This window comes from Pelodiscus sinensis, chromosome 7 (assembly GCF_052426305.1).
Source record: "Pelodiscus sinensis isolate ZL-2025 chromosome 7, ASM5242630v1, whole genome shotgun sequence".
Taxonomy (NCBI): Eukaryota; Metazoa; Chordata; order Testudines; family Trionychidae; genus Pelodiscus; species Pelodiscus sinensis.
The window spans coordinates 8,526,431-8,549,049 of NC_143058.1; the positions used below are offsets into that span (position 1 = coordinate 8,526,431).

Sequence of the window (22,619 nt, forward strand, 5' to 3'; positions counted from 1 at the left end):
TTCAGTTCAATGTCAACTAAATATCAAAGATGAGTGTGAGGCCTCCTTCCAAATCTCAATAGTCCTGAACTCTAACGAAGGATAAAGCCAGAGTGCACAGTACTCCAGCTGATTCACAACTGGTTGCATTAATCTTGTACTATAAACAATGTAACTGAGAAGGGGAAGTAAAATATCACTTTATTCTTGTAATGGACAGAACCAAACCACAAGGCCAGCCCGTGCCATTCGTCCTCAGGAGCACGGCACCGCCCCGAGGTGTGCGACGCATGCCTGGCCCCGCCCCCGAGTGCCTGACGCATGCGTGGCCCCGCCCCAGGCGCACGGCACATGCGTGGCCCCGGGCCTCCGCCCTGCCTGGCAGCCCCGCGCGGAACCCCCTACAATGGGGCACCCCGGTCAGCCCGTAGCTTGGGCTGGCTCTGGGTCTGCAACTTTTCCCACCACAATACAGGAAAAATCATAATGGCACATGATAGCTCAGGCCCATCTCTGCTAATATCAGACAAAGATTAATAAAAGACAAACTCATTTTAAAAAAATCCCACCTGAATGTATACCCATTTCTTGCTGAATTGAAACCCTCCCCAAAAATCCTGAGAAGTTTTCAGAAAACCAATACCACAGTCATTGCTGAGTCTTTTGTCTGAAGGACTTGAAAGATCCTCCAGCTGATTCAAGCAAAGCATTCTTCCCAAGCTAATCAAAAGAGAGAGATAACAACAGGTGGGCACATTGCTTAGATTGCCACTTCTGTGAAGAATCTATAGCAAAGCAAACTTTCAGGAGGAATTTAAGCATACAAAATATAACTATACGAACTAGAATTTGCGCAGTACACATGGGTTAATGCTTTTACCTTTGGTAAAAGTGCCAGGGACTTTTAAGATGACAGCATACTGGTCCTTGGATTCACAGCTCATGCAAAAGGCTACATAGATGGGAGTTTGGTGCTTCCTTGAAACTTGGTTGGGACAATGACTCAGAAATGACTTAGAGAAAAGCCCCAAATTGACTTAATCACAACAGTCACTTTCTGCAGCATCTGGGTTTTCAAGGAAGCTTCCCCTGTCAAGTACAGACTAACCCTTAGACTAGGAGATCTAATAAGAAAGATCATATTCCAGAATAGTATTGTTGCAGGTGAGTGTAAACTATGGTTTCCTTTTGACTTATACAAAGAGTTGTGTACTTCACATATGTTTTCAGGCACTGTCAGAGTGATTCTGTGAGGTATTTTAGTGAGACATGGATAATGCAATGAAAGCCTAATAGATAGCCAACTATAACTTACCAAATGAATGTAGATTGAAAAATTGATCTTGTGTAAAATACAGTTATTCGGAAAAAAAATCCTCCTAGGTTAAGCTGGATAAAAGGCCTTCATACCCCACAATATCTGCAATATCTATTTATAAAATTAAAAAGAAAAACATGCATTAAACATTAATTAAAGCAAAATATGCAGGTTTCTTTTTAATGCATAAAAAAGCTATGGTTTTTATTTCTAGAAGAGGATATTGACCTGGTCTCTCTGTAAGAGAATAAATCCATTTAATTAGATACTATATACAGAAAAAGATATTTTGAGATTTCTTAATGTATTTTGCATTGACAAGGCTTCAGTTTGAAATATTGATCATGTCATATTAGATATCTGGTTGCTATCACATCCAGTTACTCATGTTGTTAACTGATACATCAATAATGTAATCTGGACAATTTAATGTGAGTTCCTTATTGTGGAGATTTATGAATAAGAAACAATTATTTGATCCTCTCTTACTATGCAACATTTTCCATACTGGTTCAAATCCTTTATCCCTTACTCAACTTATTTCGTGCTGTGGTGTCTAACCAGTTCAGAAGCAGTAGCCACTGCTATATTCAACTGGCCAAATAGTCACATGCATTAAACATTAATTAGAGCAAAATATGCAGGTTTCTTTTTAATGCATAAAAAGCTATGGTTTTTATTTCTAGAGGAGGATATTGACCTGGTCTCTCTGAAAGAGAGTGTCTAGCATGTTGGACACCACAGGAGTAATGTCAATAAACATCCTTAATGGTGTCTGCTCTATTGTTCCTTAGGAAAAAACTTGCTATCTTAGTTTTTCCTAAGCAAGTTTTGTTTTCATGGACATTGATAGCAAAATACTATTTGCCCTCAATGGGATCAGGATCAGGCCCTGGTTAAGGGGGTTAGGGTAAGATTCAGTGGGATTGCAAATATGAGTAAAGATAGTTCATGTGAGGTTTCAAGATCTAGCCCTAATTTGTCATGCTACTGATTATAATGCTGACCTGCAAGTGCAAGACTCTTAAACCACTTGGAATGTGAAATCCCTTACCTCACAAGCTGGAAGAGGTCATTAAGAATCTTCTCCTTACAAATTACCTCGAAGTTTTATCCTGTCACAAATCTTTGCTTTAGCTGAAGCTGCAAGATGATTTTCTGTTGAGAGCCTGTTTCACTGTGATGACTTCTGCTGCCCGTGGCAAAGAGGAAATGGTTGAGGAAATCAAACAGCCATTAACTCCTCAGAGGCCAAAAGCAGTTATATTTCTTATACAAGGAGTTGCTTCCCACATGTAGCCACTATTTCAGTTTACTCCACCTCAACTTTTTGAATCCTGAAGTTTGCAGAGCATGACAGAGCCAGTCCCATCTTTTTAAGAGGCCAAAACCATCTGTACAGTGTGGTTAGTGTTATGTTGCTCCCTGCACAAAGACCAAACTGATCTTTGTGCTGTTTTACATGGAGGGAACAGCAAAGGAAGAAAAAACAAAAGTCTATGTGAGTGAACAGACTTTGGCTGTGTCTACATTGGCGTGATTTTGCGCAAAAGCAATCGCTTTTGCACAAAAACACGCTGCCTGTCTACACTGGCGGGGGGTTCTTGCACAAGAACACTGACATTCTAATGTATGAAATCAATGCTTCTTGCGCAAGAACTATGATGCTCCTGCTCAGGAATAAGCTCTCTTGCGCAACTGTTCTTGCGCAAGAGGCCAGTGTAGACAGGCAACGTGAATTTCTTGCGCAAGAAAGCCCGATGGCTAAAATGGCCATCGGAGCTTTCTTGCGCAAGAGAGCGTCTACACTGGCACGGATGCTCTTGCGCAAAAGCCCATCTCTTGCGCAAAGGCACATGCCAGTGTAGACGCTCTCTTGCACAAATACTTTAACACAAGAACTCTTGCGTTAAAGAGTATTTGCGCAAGATCATGCCAATGTAGACGTAGCCTTGATGTATCTGACTCTTCCATCAGGTTATCTGAGAATAAATTGGCTGACAAACTCTGCACATGAAAGGTGGGCTAAATACTTTGAAAGCAAAGGGCATCAACGTTTCATACCCACATGCTGCACAGAATCTGAAAAGAGATTGTTTTAAAAATAAATGGCATCTTAACTGTACTCTATCTCCTTCAGCCTCATTCTGATCTCGCCAGTTCTACACTAGTGTAACTCCTTTGACTTTCATGATAATTTAACATGGATTGTATGTGGGGTCAGAATCAGGCTATGACTTTTGCTAGATTAATAAATAAATGATGAGCCTCATTATCTTCCCTGATCACCCTTTTTTGCTACTCTCGCACTGCAGAATGTTGGCAACATATGGCCAACTGTGAATACCCTTGGTGAGTGGAGGGAAACTATACTGATTAGTCTACATCCTGGGAATGTAGATGGATCACAGCTGTGTTCCTTCACTTCTAAGATGTCCTGTAGTCCCTTAGGAATTGTTGCCAGTTAGCACAGACCAGCGCAATGCCATGGTCAATCTACTCTATGCCCGGGTTAGGGCTGGAGTTGTTCAGGGCAGAGAACCAGGGAGTTGTAACTGGCTCCCAAACCGACTGTCCCTTCCAGTGACTAGATCTTAGCAGAGGAAAGAATCTTGCCCTATTTTTCTAACCGTCAGTGCTGCAAACTGCAATGAGGCTCTGCAGATCAAACCTCGGTTATAAAGATTTTGCAGTTGCTGCTTAGCTGACAACTACATTGAGGATACTCTCCAAGGCAAGTTATTCTTCCTAGCTTGTATAATAATTTTCCATGGCAACAAATTTGTTCATGTCAGTAAAATTAGTACCTATGATTCAAAGTCAAACAGGGATGAATCCTGAAGCCCTTATGCTGGCACACTGCTAAAGACATCAATGAGATTTTTGTCTGTGCCAGGGCTTCAGGATGAAATTTAGATCCAAGCGTTAGACCAGTGGTCCCCAACCTTTCGTGGCTGCCAGGTGCCCAGGGGCAGGGCCGCTCACGGGCCGGGTGTCCGGGGGCGGGGCCGCTCACGTGCTGCGCTTCCGGGGGTGGGGCCATGCAAGCGCTGCGTGCCCGGGAGTGGGGGCCGCCCACGTACCGAGCCCAGGGTCGGCACCGCGCATGTGCCGTGCGCCTGGGGTAGGGGCCACCCACGTGCCCTGAGCCCAGGGCCGGCACTGCGCATGTGCTGCGCGCCCGGGGCAGGGGCCGCCCATGCGCCACGTGCCCGGGGCCGGCACCATGCATATGCTGCACAGTGGGGGTGGGGCCAGCCCAGATGTTTCGGTGGGCGCACATAAATGCCCCGGTGGGCGTAATGGCGCCCGCAGGCACTGTGTTGGGGACCACTGCGTTAGATCCAAGCCAAGAATGTCAGTAAAACTCCAGTACCTGGACATGGCACTCAAGAATTTAACTCCTGAAAGGACAGATGTTTCTAAACTTTACAGGTGGAAGGCCTTTATTATAAGCACGCTCTCTTCAAAATGTCATAAATGGTTCTTTTCACAAATGGTCTGTTCTTACAAAATCCCACGCTCCATAAAACAAAAACCAGTATTGGCTTATTAGATATGCTAGCAACAGTAATAAACTAAATGCAAGAAATGGAAAGATGGAAAATTTTGGAGGGACTGATCCAGCATTGATCCACCCAATCAATATTCAGTATTATCAATATTCCATTATAAGGTATAGTCACAGGTAGGGATGTCAAAATGCATGTATTTAGGCAATTCAGTGGCTACACATTTACACACGGGGGGCGGCATTAATTCCCATCTGCCCTCTCCGTGCTGTTGCCTCTCAGAGACAGCAGTGCTGGGGAGGGGAGCCTAGCGTGTAACCGTGAAGATTAACTACGCACAGGCTCATCAGTTAACTACGTATACTTTCACATCCCTTGTTCCAGGTGATCCCAGACAGTGAAGAGCAACTGGAATGTGACAGAAGGCATTCAGTCTCAACACAATGAATCATTATCATTAAATGCTGCGTATAAGGAGCTCTATATTACACACGATGGCCCATTAGAACTGATATGAGCAGGTGTCACTCCCAGTGAAGCCAAAGGACTGATTTACCACTGCCTGTCTTCTGGTGTAGTCATTTGCATTTGTCCGAGGCGAAGACCGAATGTGTGTAAAACATTGCCAAATGAGAATTCTCCACTCATACAGGTTCTGAAGTTTCATGCCCATTCTCTGCAAGTGTAAATGACAACATGGGATAGGGAGGGTAAGGTGATGGAGAATCAGGCTCAAGAGATGCCTCACGGGACAATAACTGTTTTCAAATACATAAAAGGATGTTGCAAAGAGGAGGGAGAAAAATGATGGCTCTTAACCTCTGAGTATAGGACAAGAAGCAATGACCTTAAATTGCAGCAAGGAAAGTTTAGGTTGGACAGTAGGAAAAATGTCCTGTCAGGGTGATTAAGCACTGAAATAAATTGCATAGGGAGGTTGTGGAATCTCCATCATTGGAGATTTTTAAGAGCAGATTAGAAAAACACCAGTCAGACATGGTCTAGACAGTATTTGGTCCTGCCGTGAGTGCAGGGGACTGGACTTGATGACCTCTTGAGGACCCTTCCAGTCCTATGATTCAATACATTGTCTTCTTATACTGCCTCCTCTACCTGGAACATTCTCTCTGAACCCATATGCCACTCTATCTCACCCTCCTTCAAATTCCTCCCGAAAGCCAACTTCTTTTGGTCAACTCATTTCACTGCTAGCAAATCTAACTTTCCTATCATGTTCATCTTTCTGATAGCTAAGCTCCTTCATCCCAATTGCCATTCTCCCAGATATTAGTTTGTTTACATTATGTTGTTGTTGTTCTCAGATACCTATATATCTTATTCCTCCTCTGGAAAAAAAGGCATAATTACTGCTCCGTCACACAAGATACTGCGTTTATAATTATTAATGCTGTAGCACAAAAAGTACTCAGTCAGGTTCTCACTGTGGTAGGTACTGCACCCAGCTATAGGAAATACAATCCCTGTCACAAAGAACTTACAATCTATCTACCTATCTATCTATCTATATGATGAGAGAGAAAAGTTGGAAATAACATTCAAACAGATGGAAGTTTATCGATGATTGTAATTCCTATGAGGCAGGAATTTGTCTTCTTACTGTTTGTAAAGCATCTGGAATACAGTTGGTGCTATGCAAATAACAACATAAAGGAACTTACTCTCCTCTAAATTGATATGTGTAAAATTCCTCTCCAAAGTATCAAGACAAACATACACTCTGTAATGCCTGTGGTAACCATGCAGTTTATACTGGTTACAGTGCATCCTGATTCAAATCGAACAATATTCTTTGACCTGCCTGGATTACTTTACAAGTATAGATTTCCCCATCATGTTTGTCCAATAGATGGAGGATAGATGTGGTTACTCGAAGAGGAAGTGGCAACACTGTGTCATGGGAACCAAACCAGTTGTTAGTGTTCTATCTGAAAAAAGCCAAATCTTTACCTTTACTGAAATTCAGACTTGATTTGGCTCAAAATGTTGTACTTCGGTATATGAGACAAATTTATCAGTCATATGAGAGCTACGGTGTCATGTTTTGTCATTGGGAGAATCTGAATAATGGATCAGGAAAAAAGTAGTTTAAAAAATAAATATGAAATTGTCCAAATTGACATATGGGCTGTGTCTACACTGGGCTACTTATTCCGGAAAATCAGCCGCTTTTCCGGAATAAGCTGCGAGCTGTCTACACTGGCCCCTTGAATTTCCGAAAAAGCATTGACGATCTACTGTAAGAAATCAGCTGCTTTTCTGAAAAAACTATGCTGCTCCCACTCGGGCAAAAGTCCTTTTTCTGGAAAACTGTTCCGGAAAAGGGCCAGTGTAGACAGCACAGTAGTCTTTTCCGCAAAAAAGCCCCGATCGCGAAAATGGCGATCGGGGCTTTTTTCCGGAAAAGCGTCCGTGGCCAATGTAGACGCGCTTTTCCGGAAAAAGGGCTTTTCCGGAAAAGCATCCTGCCAATGTAGACGCTCTTTTTCTGGAAATACTTATAACGGAAAACTGTTCCGTTTTAAGCATTTCCAGAAAAGGGTGCCAGTGTAGATATAGCCTTACTGTATTAGGTTCCTTCTAAGCTTGTGTACACATGTGTGCACACACAGATGTGCCACAAAAACAACCAGAAAAACACTCAGTTTCATCACTAAAGATACTTGCTAACAGAATTTAACAATTGCTTTAAAATCAGCTCTATGTGCACTAATATTTCTTTGCCTACTTAAAATGGTTGTGATCGTGGGGTGCATGACCTCAAATGGATAAGAGGTCTTAGATGGCCATCTTTTAATGCAGGGCTAGTAACTGCAATACCATTCTGCAGCATCAGTTTAACAAGGCTGAGAAGAGTAAGGACATACTGGAGTGGGCTCAGGATTTCACCCAATAAGACCATTAACCCAGTGGCTATACTTAGAGGAAATGGGCCAAATTTTCCCATAATTTAAATGCATTAAACTTCATTGGCTTCAAATAAATATGGGACAGAAAGAAGCTTGTGTTTTTTCTGACCTCACATACACTTAAATTTTGGCTCGCTTGGCAACTTCTCATGAATCTGCATAAAGTGGAACACATGTATGTTGCCTTTATCTTTATCAGAAAGATATGACTCAGTTTGAGATCAGAGCACTATGATAGACCTCTAGTGGCTATGAGCTAGGGCCATTCAGATGGAGAAACGATTTCTGGGACCTGCAGGATATGTCTGCAGCTGGAAGCAAGCCTAGCTTAACAGGCTTGAGCTAACATGCAAAAGTAGCAGTGTGGATATTGCAGCTCCAGCAGAGACTTGGGCTATCCACCAGCCTGAGACTCTAGGGGTTGGCTGGGCTAAGAGTTGCTGCCCAAGCTGTAACATTCACACTGCTATTTTTAGCAGCTAATGGAGTCTGTTCAGACTGGGATACATGATCCTACCTGGAGTGTAGACACACAGCAAAGTCTCCACGTGGCAGGCTGCTCAGGTTAAGCTACAGGGAGTAGCCAAATTAGTCTGTACAGGATAAACTTAAAAAACTACAAATAGTGCTACCAGACTATTTGTTGTTTTTAAAGTTTATCCAGGTTAATCTAGTGTGATATATTGTAAACTATCTCCATAGGTTACTTCTTTGGATTAAATATGCAGGCAACTGCCGACTGCATTTAAAAACTCTGCAAGCTTATCTGATTCATTAGGTGAAGAGAGAAAGAGAGAGAATGAACTTTGGATCTTCAGCAACTCTGTCTTTTCATAACAAAACCATCTCCTTTCATCTCATCTCCTGTCCATCCCTATCCTCTTACCACCCTAATTCAAATAAAATATATTTTATAGGCCTGAGTGTATGTCAGCAGCATTGGCCTGAGACAAGGTTTCACAGCTTGTTGAGGATTTGATACCTCCACTCATCATGAACATTAGGAAAAACTTCCTAATGATCAGGGTGGTTTAACCCTGGAATAAATTGCCTAGGGGGTTTGGGGATCTCCACCACTGCAGATATTTAAGAGCAGGTTAGACAGACACCTGTCAGGGATGGTCTAGACGTGCTTGGTCCTGCTTTGAGGGCAGGAGACTGGACTCGATGGCTTCACGAAGTCCCTTCCAGTTCTAGGATTCAATGTCCATTGCAACTCCTTCCGCTCCCAACACCAGCCTTGCCTCAGCCACCTCCCTGTGTAACCCTCCTACCCCCGCACCAGCCCTCCCCGCACTAATCCCCCCTCCCTCATGTTTCCACCCCCGCACCAGCCCTAATCCCCCCTCCCCCCATGCCCCCACCCCCTCACCAGCCCTAATCCCCCCTCCCCCCATACCCCCACCCCCGCACCAGCCCTAATCCCCCCTCCCCCCATGCCCCACCCCCGCACCAGCCCTAATCCCCCCTCCCCCCATGCCCCACCCCCGCACCAGCCCTAATCCCCCCTCCCCCCATGCCCCCACCCCCGCACCAGCCCTAATCCCCCCTCCCCCCATGCCCCCACCCCCGCACCAGCCCTAATCCCCCCCCCCCCCCCCACTCATGCCCCCACCCCCGCACCAGCCCTAATCTCCCCTCCCCCCCACTCATGCCCCCCCCCCCCCTCTGACCCCTGTCTTCCCAATACTCCCCCCAGGCTCCCATCCCAACCCCCCCAGCCCCGCCCCCGCTCTTTCCAGCAGCTGCGCTGCGATTGGCCCGAGCGCGCCACGTGACCCGGAAGCGGGCGGCCCTGCCGCGCTCTGGGAGGCGGACCCCCCTCCCCCTCTCCGCCCCACCCCCGTGAAAGAGGGCGGGGGCTGCGCGTGGCCGGAAGTGCCCCGCGGGCGCGCGCGGCGGAACCCCCATGCGCGGGCGCGGTCGGAGCCGCGGCGGAGCGGGGGGCAGGCGCCGGGTCTCAGCCCCAGGTAAGGGGCGGGCCGGGACCTGTCACCGCTGAGCGCGGTCCGCCCCCTCCCCCAGCCAGGGCCCCCCCCCCCAGCCAGCCTGCCCGGGGGGGGGTCCCCTCCCGCCTCCTCAGGGGAGCCGCTTCCCCCGCCTGCCCGGGAGGGGCCCAGCCGCGCTGGGGTGTGGGGGGGGCGCCCCGCCGGGGGGGTCCATGGCCAGCAGGGAGCAGCCCAGGCTGAGGGGCCGCCCCTCGGCTGGGTGGGAACGTGCTCCGGGAGAGGATCTGCCATCCGCCTTATTAACCCCCCCCCACAGCCCCCCCCCCACAGCCCCCCGGCCGGTGAGTCTCTGCGGTGCTGCTGGGTTTGCAAGTTTTCCCCTCCTGGAGTAACGGATTGAGCGGGGCATCCCCTAGCCCATCTCTGGAGAAGTCATTGGCTGGAAGTCCCCCCCCCCCCCCCCCCGACCTGTGTTGGGCTGTGGCCTGGGGTGCCCTGTAACACCACAGCTGCCTGGAATCGAGATGGGGGTGTCTTTTGTGCCTGGGGGACTCAGCTTCGTTTAGAGATTTGATGTAATTCCTTGGGCCTGTGTGAAACACAAAATTTGGGGTGAGGTGGCCTTGCTGTTGTTGGCTTATGAATACCCCACTGGCTTTCATCACTGATGCTGCTTCGGAGCCCCCTGGGAGTTGTGCATTGCGTGCTAAGCTGCCATTTCCACACTGATGTGTGCAGAGATTTTTATTTTTCCCAAACTGCTGTGGGAAAGCGTGGGAAAGCACTTCAGAAAGCTGAGCAAGATGAACTGGGCGTTTGAGATGGTGTATTGTCTTTACCAGAATGGGACACTGCCTGACCTCTTTTGTCTTACATGGCTGGGTTCTCTTTACCTGTTGCAAATTGGTAATGACGCTTTCTTTGTCCCTGAAACCTTACTGGTATAGGTGTTGAAAAACGCAGGGCCCAAATGTATTGCTATAGAAAGGAAGGGTGAGAGGTGGGACAAACTAATCAGCCAAATTATTCAACTTGAGCTGGAGGTTAGGCTAGAGTTTACCATTTTTTCTAAGGAGTGGGACCTGAGGCCTTATGGGGCAACTTGAAATAATTAAGACAGATATAGTCAGTTGTTCTTCCTTCATGTGTGTTTGGGTGGTGGAAGGGAGGCATACAGATTCAACAAGTGTTCAGTACCATTCCTGTTTTTTCTAATTCAAAGCCATGATTTTAGATCCTGACTGCAAATAGGCCCAATTATAGTATCTAGGGGGAGGCGTTGGTCAAGAAAACCTTTGAAATAGTTAATATTTCCTGCTTTAAGCATCTGCTGCAGTGAGACAGGTCTGATCATCCCCGTCCCACGCACACCAAAAAACTGGGAAGTTGGGTAACTAGCATTATGAAATTTTGGGGATTGTGTTCAAAAAGTGCATTATCTGGTGTTCTTACATTTTCAACATCTCGGTAGTTAAAGCAGTAAGAGGGAATAAGAGGTGCAGTTTGGATTGTAATTGTAGATAATTCTTTAGATGGACAGACTGCTGTGGTTGGCTGATAAATGAGGCCATATCTACACTATCAGCCAAATTGACACTTCTGCAGTCAATACAGTGGTTTTGATGTAGTGAGTCTTATAAAGACATGTTAAGTTGACGAGAGAGCATTCTCCTGTTGTTTGTATTCCAGGGGTTGAAGCTATGTCAATAAGACTAAGGTTGACTTACAGGAGGAGTATCTATGCCACACTGTTATATGGACTTCAGTTATGTAACTTGCGTAACTGAACTAGTGTAACTTTTTTAGCATTACTGTGGACCAATTCTGAGTAATGGTGTTAGAAGACTGAAGTACAACAATTCCAAATACATTTTTATTGTCTTCTATGTGGTATTAACATATTTACACTATTAATTTGTGGTGGATTGGTCAAGGACAGCATTGATGTAAATAAAACTTTTAAGCCCTGAATCATGATAATCTGTCAAAATCATAAAGGAAATGTTCAGTACAAACAAGGCATTTCTAACACAAATTCCTGTAAAACAGTTGCTTAGTTATTTTTCCTTTCTTGAAAATATTTGATGAAAGGTGACTGAATATTTATTTATATTATAAATAATATCTTGGCTTATTTAAACTAATTGAATTGAATTTACCCTGTTTTTAACACTTTCTACATTTCTCTTCTCATACAATGAAAATAGGTCAGTTTCATACTGTTAACTCTAGTTATTATCTTATCAACTTTAGTATCATTTTCTCATACAATAACATGTTTGTTTCGTGCATATTGCAGGGGAATTTTTAAATATATTCAATGTGAATACTAATTGTGCATTTCCACAAAGCTTATTTTTTTAAAAAATCTCAATTTGGGGCATAATTTGAGCTGCCAGTACCCTTTTTGTGTATTTCATTTGCGAACCGGTATGTCAGATTTTTAACATCAGTTCAGATGCACAGTAGGGATATTAAATTGAGGTTAATCAACTAATCAAGTAGTTGATGGAATTTCCTACTCAGTTAGTTGATGGGGGGTGCTCGTTACTTTTGTGACTCTGCAGTTTAAATGTAGTAGGAGCTGGGCATGCAACAGCCCAGCTCCTACAACATTTAAATTGCAGAGTTGCAGCGGGGCAGCGGGAGCTGGGACTGAACAGTCCTGGCTCATGCCAGCTCTGGAACACTGCAGCTCTGCCCGCACCATGGAGACGGTGCTGGGGGAACAGGCTTTTAAGCCGGCTCTCCCCAGCACTGGCTCCTGCTCCCCTGCCCCTTAATGCCTCTGACAAAGAGGCAGCAGGGGGGGGGGGAGGGAGGAGGGGAACGAGTAATTGACTACTCCCTTACATCCCTAATGCATGGTAGGGATGTGAAAGGCTTACCAGTTAACTGGTTAACATTACCCTTAATGGGATGCTTACTGGTTAACCTGTGGAGGTTGGTGCGGGTCCCAGCCCACTGTGGGTCGGGGACTGCTGTAGCCTTTGTCCATGGTGGGCCTAGGCATGTCACAGGCAGAGGCAAATCGCAGGCAGGGGCTGCCCCCCACAATTGGTTAAGAGCCAGTTAAACTTCATTCTTAACTGGTTAACCAATTGCATGAGATTTTATGTCCTTAGTGTACAGGGTGTCTGCATAAAAGAACACTCAGCTATAGGCACTTCACTTCTGTTCAAGGCAGTAATGAACTGATATATCTCAAGGGATGACTACTACATCTAAGTGCCGTTTCATGGCTGACATGTTGAGTCTATCTACATTATCCCTTAGCTTTGTGAATAGACCAGTCTTTCAAATGAAAAAAGTATGCTGCAATCATTTGTTTGAGAGCCTGTGCGCTTGTTGCTATGTGAAATGCTGCATAACAATCGTTCCTTCTCTGTGGGATTTGCACTACAGTCAGGCAGTGCACAGGAGATGTTACACAAACAGGACACTGAGTGGCCTAATAATTGAAAAAGCTGACTGGGGATAGTGAAATATAGAATTCTAATCCTGGTTCTAAGATCTTCTGTGGTATTTGGTGAACTGTGTGTTTTTCCACTGCTATTAAATGGGAGTAACAACATCTATTTTATAGGGGGTGTTGTGAAGTAACCTAGAGAAGACTTGTAAACATTTTTGAGCAATATAACTCTGGTCATCTGAAGAAGTGGGTTTTGTCCACGAAAGCTCATGATACCATCTAAATGTTTTGTTGGTCTTTAAGGTGATACTAGACTATTTGTTGTTGTTTAAGTGTTTCTTATTAGAATTTTGTTCTTGTGCCTCAACCTTGACCAGTAAGAACAGCCTCCAAGGGTGACAGAGTAGTTCAGGTTCCATGTTTATTCAGATCTTGACACATTCTGAATCTGTGAACAAGACTATCAGTGGAGATGGCTTTTGAATGGGAACACCTGTCCACTGGCAAGTGTGCTAAAACCACTCGACCTCATCTCTGAATTAAAGAAAGTCCAGGATGGCAGTTCAAAACATAATATAATAGAATCAAAAGCATTTCAGGCAATTCTTGTGCTGACCCTACTGAGTTTTGGACCAAGTGTTGCAGAATAGTAACCTCCCAAAATATTAGGGTTTCAATAATGACTTTTTTAGATTCTGAAATATAACTGAGTTACCCAGATTTGCCCAGTGATTATCAGATTGTGTATTTCAGTTAATCAAAACTAGCACACAGAGATGCTTTTGAAACTAGTAACCTGCAAATAACTAACTTTTCTTAAACCAGTTTGTGTCAGATTTGTGATCTCCTCAAATATCTGTTCTCTTGTATGCCTTTGAATTTTGCAGGGTTAAAGAAATAGAATATAGAGTAGGACAACGTTGGGTGGATGGAGTGGCAGTGAATGAAATGCTTTTAAACAACATTCAATTAAAATACAAGAAGGTTCCTTCCTCTCTAAGGAAAAGTCTACATGAGGGAATTGGATGACATTTTTGTAAAAAACTGCTGTGTAGAAATTTAGATAAGTTTTAAAGAGTATCTCCAACTATTTTTTGGAAGTACCCCTCCCTTTGACTTTCCATGCACACCAAATACTCTACCAGCACATTTCCAAAATGCATTTAATACCGTATGTATGAATTTATTAGTTGTAGTGCATAAGCATTAATCCAATGATCTTTTGCTCTGTTAAAAATTGATTTTTTTAAGGTGCCTTAATAAAAATGTATCAGGGCCTTTAAGGTATAAAACAGAGCAGCATTTCCAAAAGAGTGCATGCCCCAGAATATGTATTTAACTAATGCAATGAATCCTAGAACTGGAAGGGACCTTTAGAGGTCATTGAATCCAGTCCCCTGGCTTCATGGCAAGATCGAGCATCATATAGATCATCCCTGACGGGTGTCTGTCTAACCTGCTCTTAAAGACTCCACAACCTCCCTAGGTAACTTATTCCAGTGTTTAACTACGCCGACAAGAAGTTTTTTCCTAATGTCCAACCTAAGCCTCCCTTACTGCAATTTAAGCCCATTGCTTCGTGTCCTATCCGTAGAGGCCACAGAGAACAATTTTTCTCCCTCCTTCTTGTAACACCCTTATAGATACTTGAAAACTGCTGTCATGCTCCCCTCAGCATTCTCTTTTCTAAACTAAACAAGCCCAGTTATTTCAGTCATTCCTCATAGCTCATGTTTTCTAGACCTTTAATCATTTTTGTTGCTCTTCTCTGGACCTTCTCCAATTTCTCCACATCTTTCTTGAAATGTGGTGCCCAGAACTGGACATATTACTCCAATTAAAGCCTAATCAGTGTAGAGTAGAGCGGAAGAATGACTGCTCATGTCTTGCTCACAACACTCCTGTTAATACATCCCAGAATCATGTTTGCTGCTTTTATTTTATTTATTTATTTATTTTTGCAACAGGCTCCACTTTGCCTAAAACAAATAGGAGTCAATTAAGTTGTGCAACCTCCAAGGTAGAAAAATGAGATTTCAGATGAAACGTGGCACCCAGAACTGGACACACTATTCCAACTGAGCCCTAATCAGTGTGGAGTAGAGTGGAAGAATTACTTCTAATGCCTTGCTTACAGCAGTCCTGCTAATACATCCCAGAATGATGGTTTTTTTTTGACTGTCTCATTGTTGCCTCATATTTAGCTTGCGAGCCACTGTAACCACTGGATCTGTTCCTTCAGTATTCCTTCCTAGTCTGTCGTTTCCCATTTTGTGTGTGCAAATAATTGTTCCTTCCTAAGAGGAGTTCTTTGCATGGGTCCTAATTGAATTTCATCATTTTTTTTTCATACCATTTCTCCGGTGTGTCCAGATAATTTTGAATTCTAATGCTGTCCTCCAAAGTACTCATACTTCTCCCAGCTTGGTATCATATGCCAACTTTATAAAAGTACTCTCTCTGCCATTGAGAGAGACACTGAACATAGGATCCTATGGAATCCTATTTGACTGTGAACCTCTGATAACGATTATCTGGAAACAGTTTTTGAACCATGTATACGTCCACCTAATAGTGGATGTAATCTAGGCTGTATTTTCATAGTTTGAGAGGGTTATGTGAGAGAGTATCAAACACCTTACTACAGTCAAGATGTACCACATCTACTGCTTTTACTCTTGTCCCTAAGCTTGTACCTTGTCAAAGAAAGCTATTAAGTTGGTGTGACTTGATCTTGATAAATCCATGCTGGTCACAGGCTAGTTCCTCAAGTCAGATCCACACGGAAAGCTTGGAATTACAATTCATATGCAAATTCAATTCAGTTACTATGGACTTAATCAAGATTTGGTCTGGTGGAACCTTTTATCAATGAAAGTGCTAACTACTTTCTGAGTAGTATCCTTCCTGCCTTATCCATCCACTGACTTTGACCTTTATCTACTCAGGTTTAGCACCCTTTCTCTTGATACTTTATGCATAGAGGTACGGGGGTGGGCGACAGAACATCTTTCTCTCCCCCCCCCTCCTATTTATTTCGAGTTTCCTTATCCCCTAATCATAACTCCGGTCATCTGAAGAAGTGGGTTGTGCCCACAAAAGCTCATGATACTATCCACATGTTTTGTTAGTCTATAAAGTGCTACCAGACCATTTGCTTGCTGTTGTTATCTTTCCTGGTACTGAGGTTAAGTGGACTCATCTATAGTTTGACTCCGATTGTCCTTCCATTCCCATCATACATGACTTTTCCAAGAAAACTGCTAATGGCTTAGATACTTCCTCAGTCAGCTCCATGAGTATTCTAGGATGTATTTCATTTGACCCTGATGACTTGGAGACATCTAACTTCTTGAAGTAACTTTTGTCTAAGAATATAATATAAGATTGTCTGAGTATATATGTAAGAACATATAAATGGTGATACTAGGTCAAACCAATTGTCCACGTAGCTCAGTATCTCCTGGCAATGGCCAGGGCCAAGTACTTTAGGGGGAACGAACAGAACAGGGCAATTTATGGAGTGAACCAACCCCCCTCCACCCCCCCCCCCCCCCCCGCCCCCCGGTCATCCAGTTCCAGCATCTGGCATTTGGAAGGTTAGGAGCTTCCAGAGCATGAAGTTCCAGTCCTGACCCTCTGGCTAATAGCTATTGAACTCCTCTAAATATCCATTCACTAAAATGAGATTTAAACAAATTGGGATCAGTACCAGAAACCCTCGCATGTTAAAACAACAGAGGCGTCCAGACACTTCATGGAAAAAGCATATGGTCGTTTTAGTAACTTTCACTATATGTATGCTGAATAATCATACTACAACATATCAAACCAGAGATGTTACACTTGAAAAAACAAGATGTGTTTTATTACTGTCTTATTTTATTTCTGCGATAAGAATAGTAATATTGGGTCAGATCAAATGTCCCTTTAGCCCAATATCGTGTCTCCGATACTGACTTGTAAGTTAATGGTATCTTGGTTTACTGAGACAGTGATAAATTAACTGTACTTGGAAGAGTAATTGCAGAATATAGTTAATTAACTTTTATTTAATAATTTGTAAGGTTGGAGAAAATTGTAACTGACTTTGGAGTAACCTGGTAATTTTTGCTAGTAAAAATGTTAATGACCGTGTCCTTGTGCTTCTTTTAATCCACTGAAATTATATCTGCAATTCTATTTTCTACTCAATTTGTGATGTGAATGCATATAAAAAATCAAAAATTCAGTAACACTCAGCTCTTAGGGCTAAGTGTTAAAAAAAGCTATGAAAACAAATTACTGATGTGAACATACAGGTGTAGGGTTATTAAAATTGAAATTCCAAGAGATTTTTATAAAAGCTTGTGTTTGATTAAAACCACGGTTTTGATGTATACATCAGTGTCTCACAGCACCCGTCTATGTGTATCTTAATTTGGGGAATCAGTGGTAACAAGGCTGCATTGCTGTTCCAAAAGGGAAGTGTGCAGCATCAATTCTGTTGCCTCCACTGATGCAGGAGTCTTGTGGGGGGAATGCTTCAGCAAGAACCTGAGAGGTAGTTGATGATTAAATGTAGACCTCTGATTCAGACAGTTACCAAATCTTTCTGAATATCTTGTATGACTGTAGTTTTCATAGGTTGTTGTAATCTATTTTCAAGATTATATGCGGAAGCTGCTGCTCAGAATTTGGCATATGTTTTTGATTTCTTGCATGATTAACAGAGGGAATGGGCAATTCTTCTGATGTTTTGATTTCTTATGAATCTGTTTTCTTAAGTAAATGCCTGCTGCTATCTGTTCTATACTTTGTTGAATTTTAATGGAACTCCTGCATAGCGAGATTATCTCTCTTTCAGTACATGATTTCTAATGAAATCTGGCTTGCATTCAGGATGGGAAAATGCTGACTGAATATACTGTGCTGTTTAATGCAGAAATGGATCTATTTTTGGGTGCAATCATGGAATGTTAAGCAATTGGATTTAAATAGTTTCAGTAAAATTCAAGAGTACTGCTGGGTTAAAAGTAAAGCAGTATGGTCAATTCATTAATGGTACATCTACACAGCATGCTTATTTCAAAATAAGCTATTTTGGAATATTTTTTCTGAAATAGCTTATTTTGAAATAGGACGTCTACTCTACAGGGACGACTCAAAATTAGTCCAAGGCAGGATTCCTTAATGTGGACATGCTACCTCGAATCAGAGCCCCAGGAGGCACTAGGGAGTACAGCCACTCCCCACCTTATGAACACACCAATTTACGACCATCCATACTTACGACCAACCTCCCATTAACCCCATTATAATATTTTAAAGTTGAGAACCATGTACGTCAAGTTTTTCGAACAACATGGGCAGCACGTTTAAGGGTATTTCAGACTTATGACCAAATCGAGTTATGACCAGGTGTTCGGAATGTAACCCGTTCATAAGTTGGGGACTGCCTATAATTACATTTAGTGGCCCTGGGGAGGAGCTATTTTGCAATAGCAGCAATGGAGTGTCCACACTACTGCTATTCTGCAATAGCGGTTTCGGAATAAACATTATTCCGCGTGTAATGACGTTTACAGATTTCGCAATAAGCTGTCCGTTATATTTTAATTATTTCAAAATAACGGAATTGTTGTATAGACACTCACATTGTTGTTTCGTGTTATTCCAAAATAATGTTGCTGTGTAGATGCACCTCAACTGTGTTGTGAATCTCTTGGCTAGATAAAGAAAATTTACTTTCTTTCAAAGGTAAATGTTACCTATGTATCCCAGCATTTTAATGACTGTACTTACAGTAGCTTTTCTTTCATGACCCAGATTTGGGGATCCACATTGACTAAGTTTATCTGTTGTACCCATGTAATGATGCTCTTTCCAGAAAGAGCAGATGATTCCAACTTTGTAAGTCTTTCAAATATCCTAATTATCAATGAAGTAACTGCCAATTTAACAATCTGATAGAAAATAAGATATAAGGAATGTAGCTTATTTGAATCCATGAGTCATTTGGGACTGTCACAGTTGTTACATGGCTATAAAAAAGCAACAGAACTTCATATCTCTTATTATAAACTTACACTGGTAAAATAGTGTGGGGAGAAGGGTCCTGAGGACAATTGGCTTAACTTGAATAATTGCTGCTGAGCAGGACATATGTTAGCGTTAGCCTCTATCAAAAGACTCCCCACTGTTTCTGAAGGATTTCCAGCTGAGTTAGTGTCTATAAAATTATGGAAAGAGAAACTGGGCACTATCCAACTGTCAGAACTCAGAAGGGGTCTTGTTGACTGTCTACAAAGACTTTAGTTCTAGAGTCCAACACAGGAGATTGAGTTCACCATTAAAGGTGTACTGAATTTTTGTGTATCTGCTTCAGATTCCAAGTCACTGGTGGAATACATGGAAAAACTTAAACAACGAATAGTCTTGCAGCACCTTAATGACTAACAAACCATGTAGATGGTATCATGAGCTTTCGTGGGTACAACCCACTTCTTCAGATGAATGGAGTATTAAAAGTCCAGTTCCAAAATAAATATTTATGAATTTTGCAGATTTCTATTTTTTTAGTTTAATCTGCAGGACAGCAAAGTAGAACACAGATAATCCTGTGTGATCATAGTGAGACCACTATTGTATTAAGATAATAAATTTATATAAAATATTAAAAATATTAATGTATTCTAGAATTTGATTTCTTGAAAAAAGAGTGAATACTTCAACTTGACTATGCTAACAGTTTCTTTTAATGGTGGCACTTTAAAAATCATTCTTTCTCCTTAACCAGCACTTGCTTAAATGAGCTAAGCTGATTAATTCATGAGTCATAACTATAGCTTTCTTGCAGTTTGTATATTCTAGCCCAGGGGTGTGCAATAATTTTAAAAGGGGATCACTTCACAAATTTTTAAGAGGTCCTGGGCCACCCCAGAAGAGGTGGATCCAGAACACTTCTGTGCTCCCTGCCCACAGACCCTGATTGGCTGGGGGCAGGGGGAGCTCGTGAAGCCTTTGCCATTCCAGGCTTAGAGAGAACAGCCAGTTATTCTGGATCTGGCCTGAGGAGGCTCTCTTGCTCACCCGTATTCTAGCCTTTTACTATAAACGATGTCTCCTGGTATAAAAGATCCATGTCAAGTTAACTTCCTCAAGCATGTTCTAAAATTGCTTTGGAATGCACTGCTTGGCATATAGATACCTCTCATATGGTAGAGGCATTCCAGGTTTGGCCTTGTGCTTCATTGAGCGCCAAGACATATGCATCTCTCACTAGGAGTTATATAGCTTTTGGCATATTTAACCTGTGAATGACCCACCAACTAGTGGTGCTACACAACCTGATTATTTTTAGTCTAATGTAACTAAGTATTATAATTGTGCAAAGATTTGATAACTGATAGCAGTAGTAGAAATTGAGAATTTCTTTGTAGCACTTGCTTTGGATGTCATGAAATCTTTATTCTTGGAGCGAAGGGGTTAAACATCCTATGTTCAAATAGGAGCTTAGGTATTGGAAGGATCTAACAAAGCACTTCTGTTGAGTCAACGGGCCATGCAGTTCTGGATTCCCATCTTATAAAACCCCCATAGAATAGCTGCGTTTCAGAACAGGGTAGCAACAAAAGGAAACATTCAAGAGTAAGAGTTGCATAGCAAGCAAACAAAAGCAAGATTAATAACCTTAATATTTGTCATCTGAAGAAGTGGGTTGTGCCCACAAAAGCTCAGGATACTATTTATACATTTTTTGGTAGTGTCTAAGGTGCTATAGGACCATTGTTGTCTTTTTTTAATTTTTTTTTTTTAGTTAAACTAACACAGCTACCCCTCTAAGAAGTTTAATCTTGGCTGTTTCTCCCACTGCACACAGACACTAAAAGTAGAATTTTAGAGCTGTACCTTAGTTTTTGTACTTATCTCTTTGTTATTTAGATTTTTTTATGAATGTGTGGACTTATGAGTCAGAAAATAAAAGTTAAAATGAACAAAGGCTAAGATTTATTTTAGCGAGGCTATAAGCATGTTTACAATGGTCTATGTGGGATAAATATAGTAAAACATGGAGCATTTACTGTAACTTTTTTTATGCTTTTAGCATCCCGTTTTTTAAAATTCTCACCTTATTTTCTGCTGAGTATTTGGAAAGAAAATATTCTGCACTTGTATTGTGAACACTTCTGGTGAAAAGAAAAGCTTTTGTATTTCTGAAAGGTTTTTATGCTTAGGGAGCTATAGGTTAGTCTTTCAGTAAAAATAAATTAAAAGGGGGTGCTGCAAGTTAATATGACTCAAAATACAGGCTCTCACAAAATGGTCTCTGCAAAGCTATTCAGTAGGGGACATGGTCTCCAGCCTTTTTATGCCCAAAATCACTTTTTTAAATTTCAGGGCAACCCTCTTCCCTGGGGCCCTGCTCCTATCCCAAAGTCATCCTCCCCCACTTTCACTGGGCTGGGGCAGAGGGTGGGGGCTCTGGGTCAGGGCTGAGAGGTTCAGGAGCAGGAAAGTGTGAGGGGTATAAGCTCGGGGAGGAAGTTTGGGTGCAGGAGAAGATACAAGGTTGGGGCAGAGTGTTGGGATGCAAGAGGAGCTGGTGGACAAGCAGGTGTTGGCTTTAGGAGAGGACTCCAGGCAGGGGCAGAGTGTTGGGATTTGGTGGAAGTATGGGGTGCTGGCTCTGGGAAGGAGGTCAGGTCTAGGACGGGGTCCAGGAGCTGGTGTGAGGTGCAGGTATAATGCCAACAGGCAGAAGGAAACCTGGGACCTCCAGAGCTTGAGCTAAAAGCCAGCTGGCGCTCTGCTAAGGCCATGAATGAGCAAAACTCATTGTCTCTCTCGATAAGTGGTCTGAGTCAGTGGTTCCTAAGCTTTTTTAATACCATGGACCGGCAACCCCATTCACAAACTTATGGTGGACCAGTAACATTTTATATGCATATTTGCATACTCATTATGGTAATCAATTTTAAGAGGTCATATGTTATTTTACATCGTGTCTGTATGCACGCAGTACATGTTGTAACGGGTCAGAGTTTGCAGATATCTACAGCGCTAAAAAAAATCCACAGAAAGGATTCCTCTTTGGCTGCTGGGTAGGCCAGTCCCTTTACCAGGGCGACTGGTGCCTGCAGAGGGAGGGGCACCCACAGGGGCAGGTGGCATGTGGGGCACCCTGTTTAGCAATATTGTCAGGGGCATAGGAGCTAGTGCCCCCAAGTACTATCACCAGACATCTCTGCCCTCCCCCTCTCCTGCCCCATGGGGTTGGGGAGCTGACATTGTATCTCCCCGATCTCCTGTACAACCCTGTGTTTCTCCCTTCCCCAGCCAGGCTGCTCATGTTCCCAGAGTCTCCCCCCAGCCTTCCTTCCCTTTTCCCTCCTTGTGACCCCCCCTCAGAGTTTCCCTTCTTTGCACCCCTGCTCCCTTCTGCCCCATAAGTCTCCCCTGAATCCTCCCAACTCCCTTCAGCATCTCCTGCCATTCCCCTCTTGATCCTGCCTCTCACATCCCTGTTCTCCCTTATCTGCC

General features: G+C 43.0%; 1 protein-coding gene across 3 annotated transcripts in view; it reads left to right on the forward strand.

Moving 5' to 3' along the window:
* The window catches only part of RALB (RAS like proto-oncogene B), a 72,287-nt gene that overhangs the window by 21,081 nt on the left and 28,587 nt on the right, over positions 1 to 22,619 (forward strand). The window contains exon 1 of one of the 3 annotated variants that reach the window (XM_075933071.2): positions 9,555 to 9,706. The exons of 1 other annotated variant lie outside the window; for it this stretch is intronic. The gene's annotated coding sequence lies outside the window, so the exon portion shown is untranslated. Of the gene's footprint in view, positions 1 to 9,554; positions 9,707 to 22,619 lie in introns of those variants that run through there. One more of the 3 variants, XM_075933070.2, reaches the window with a different exon arrangement.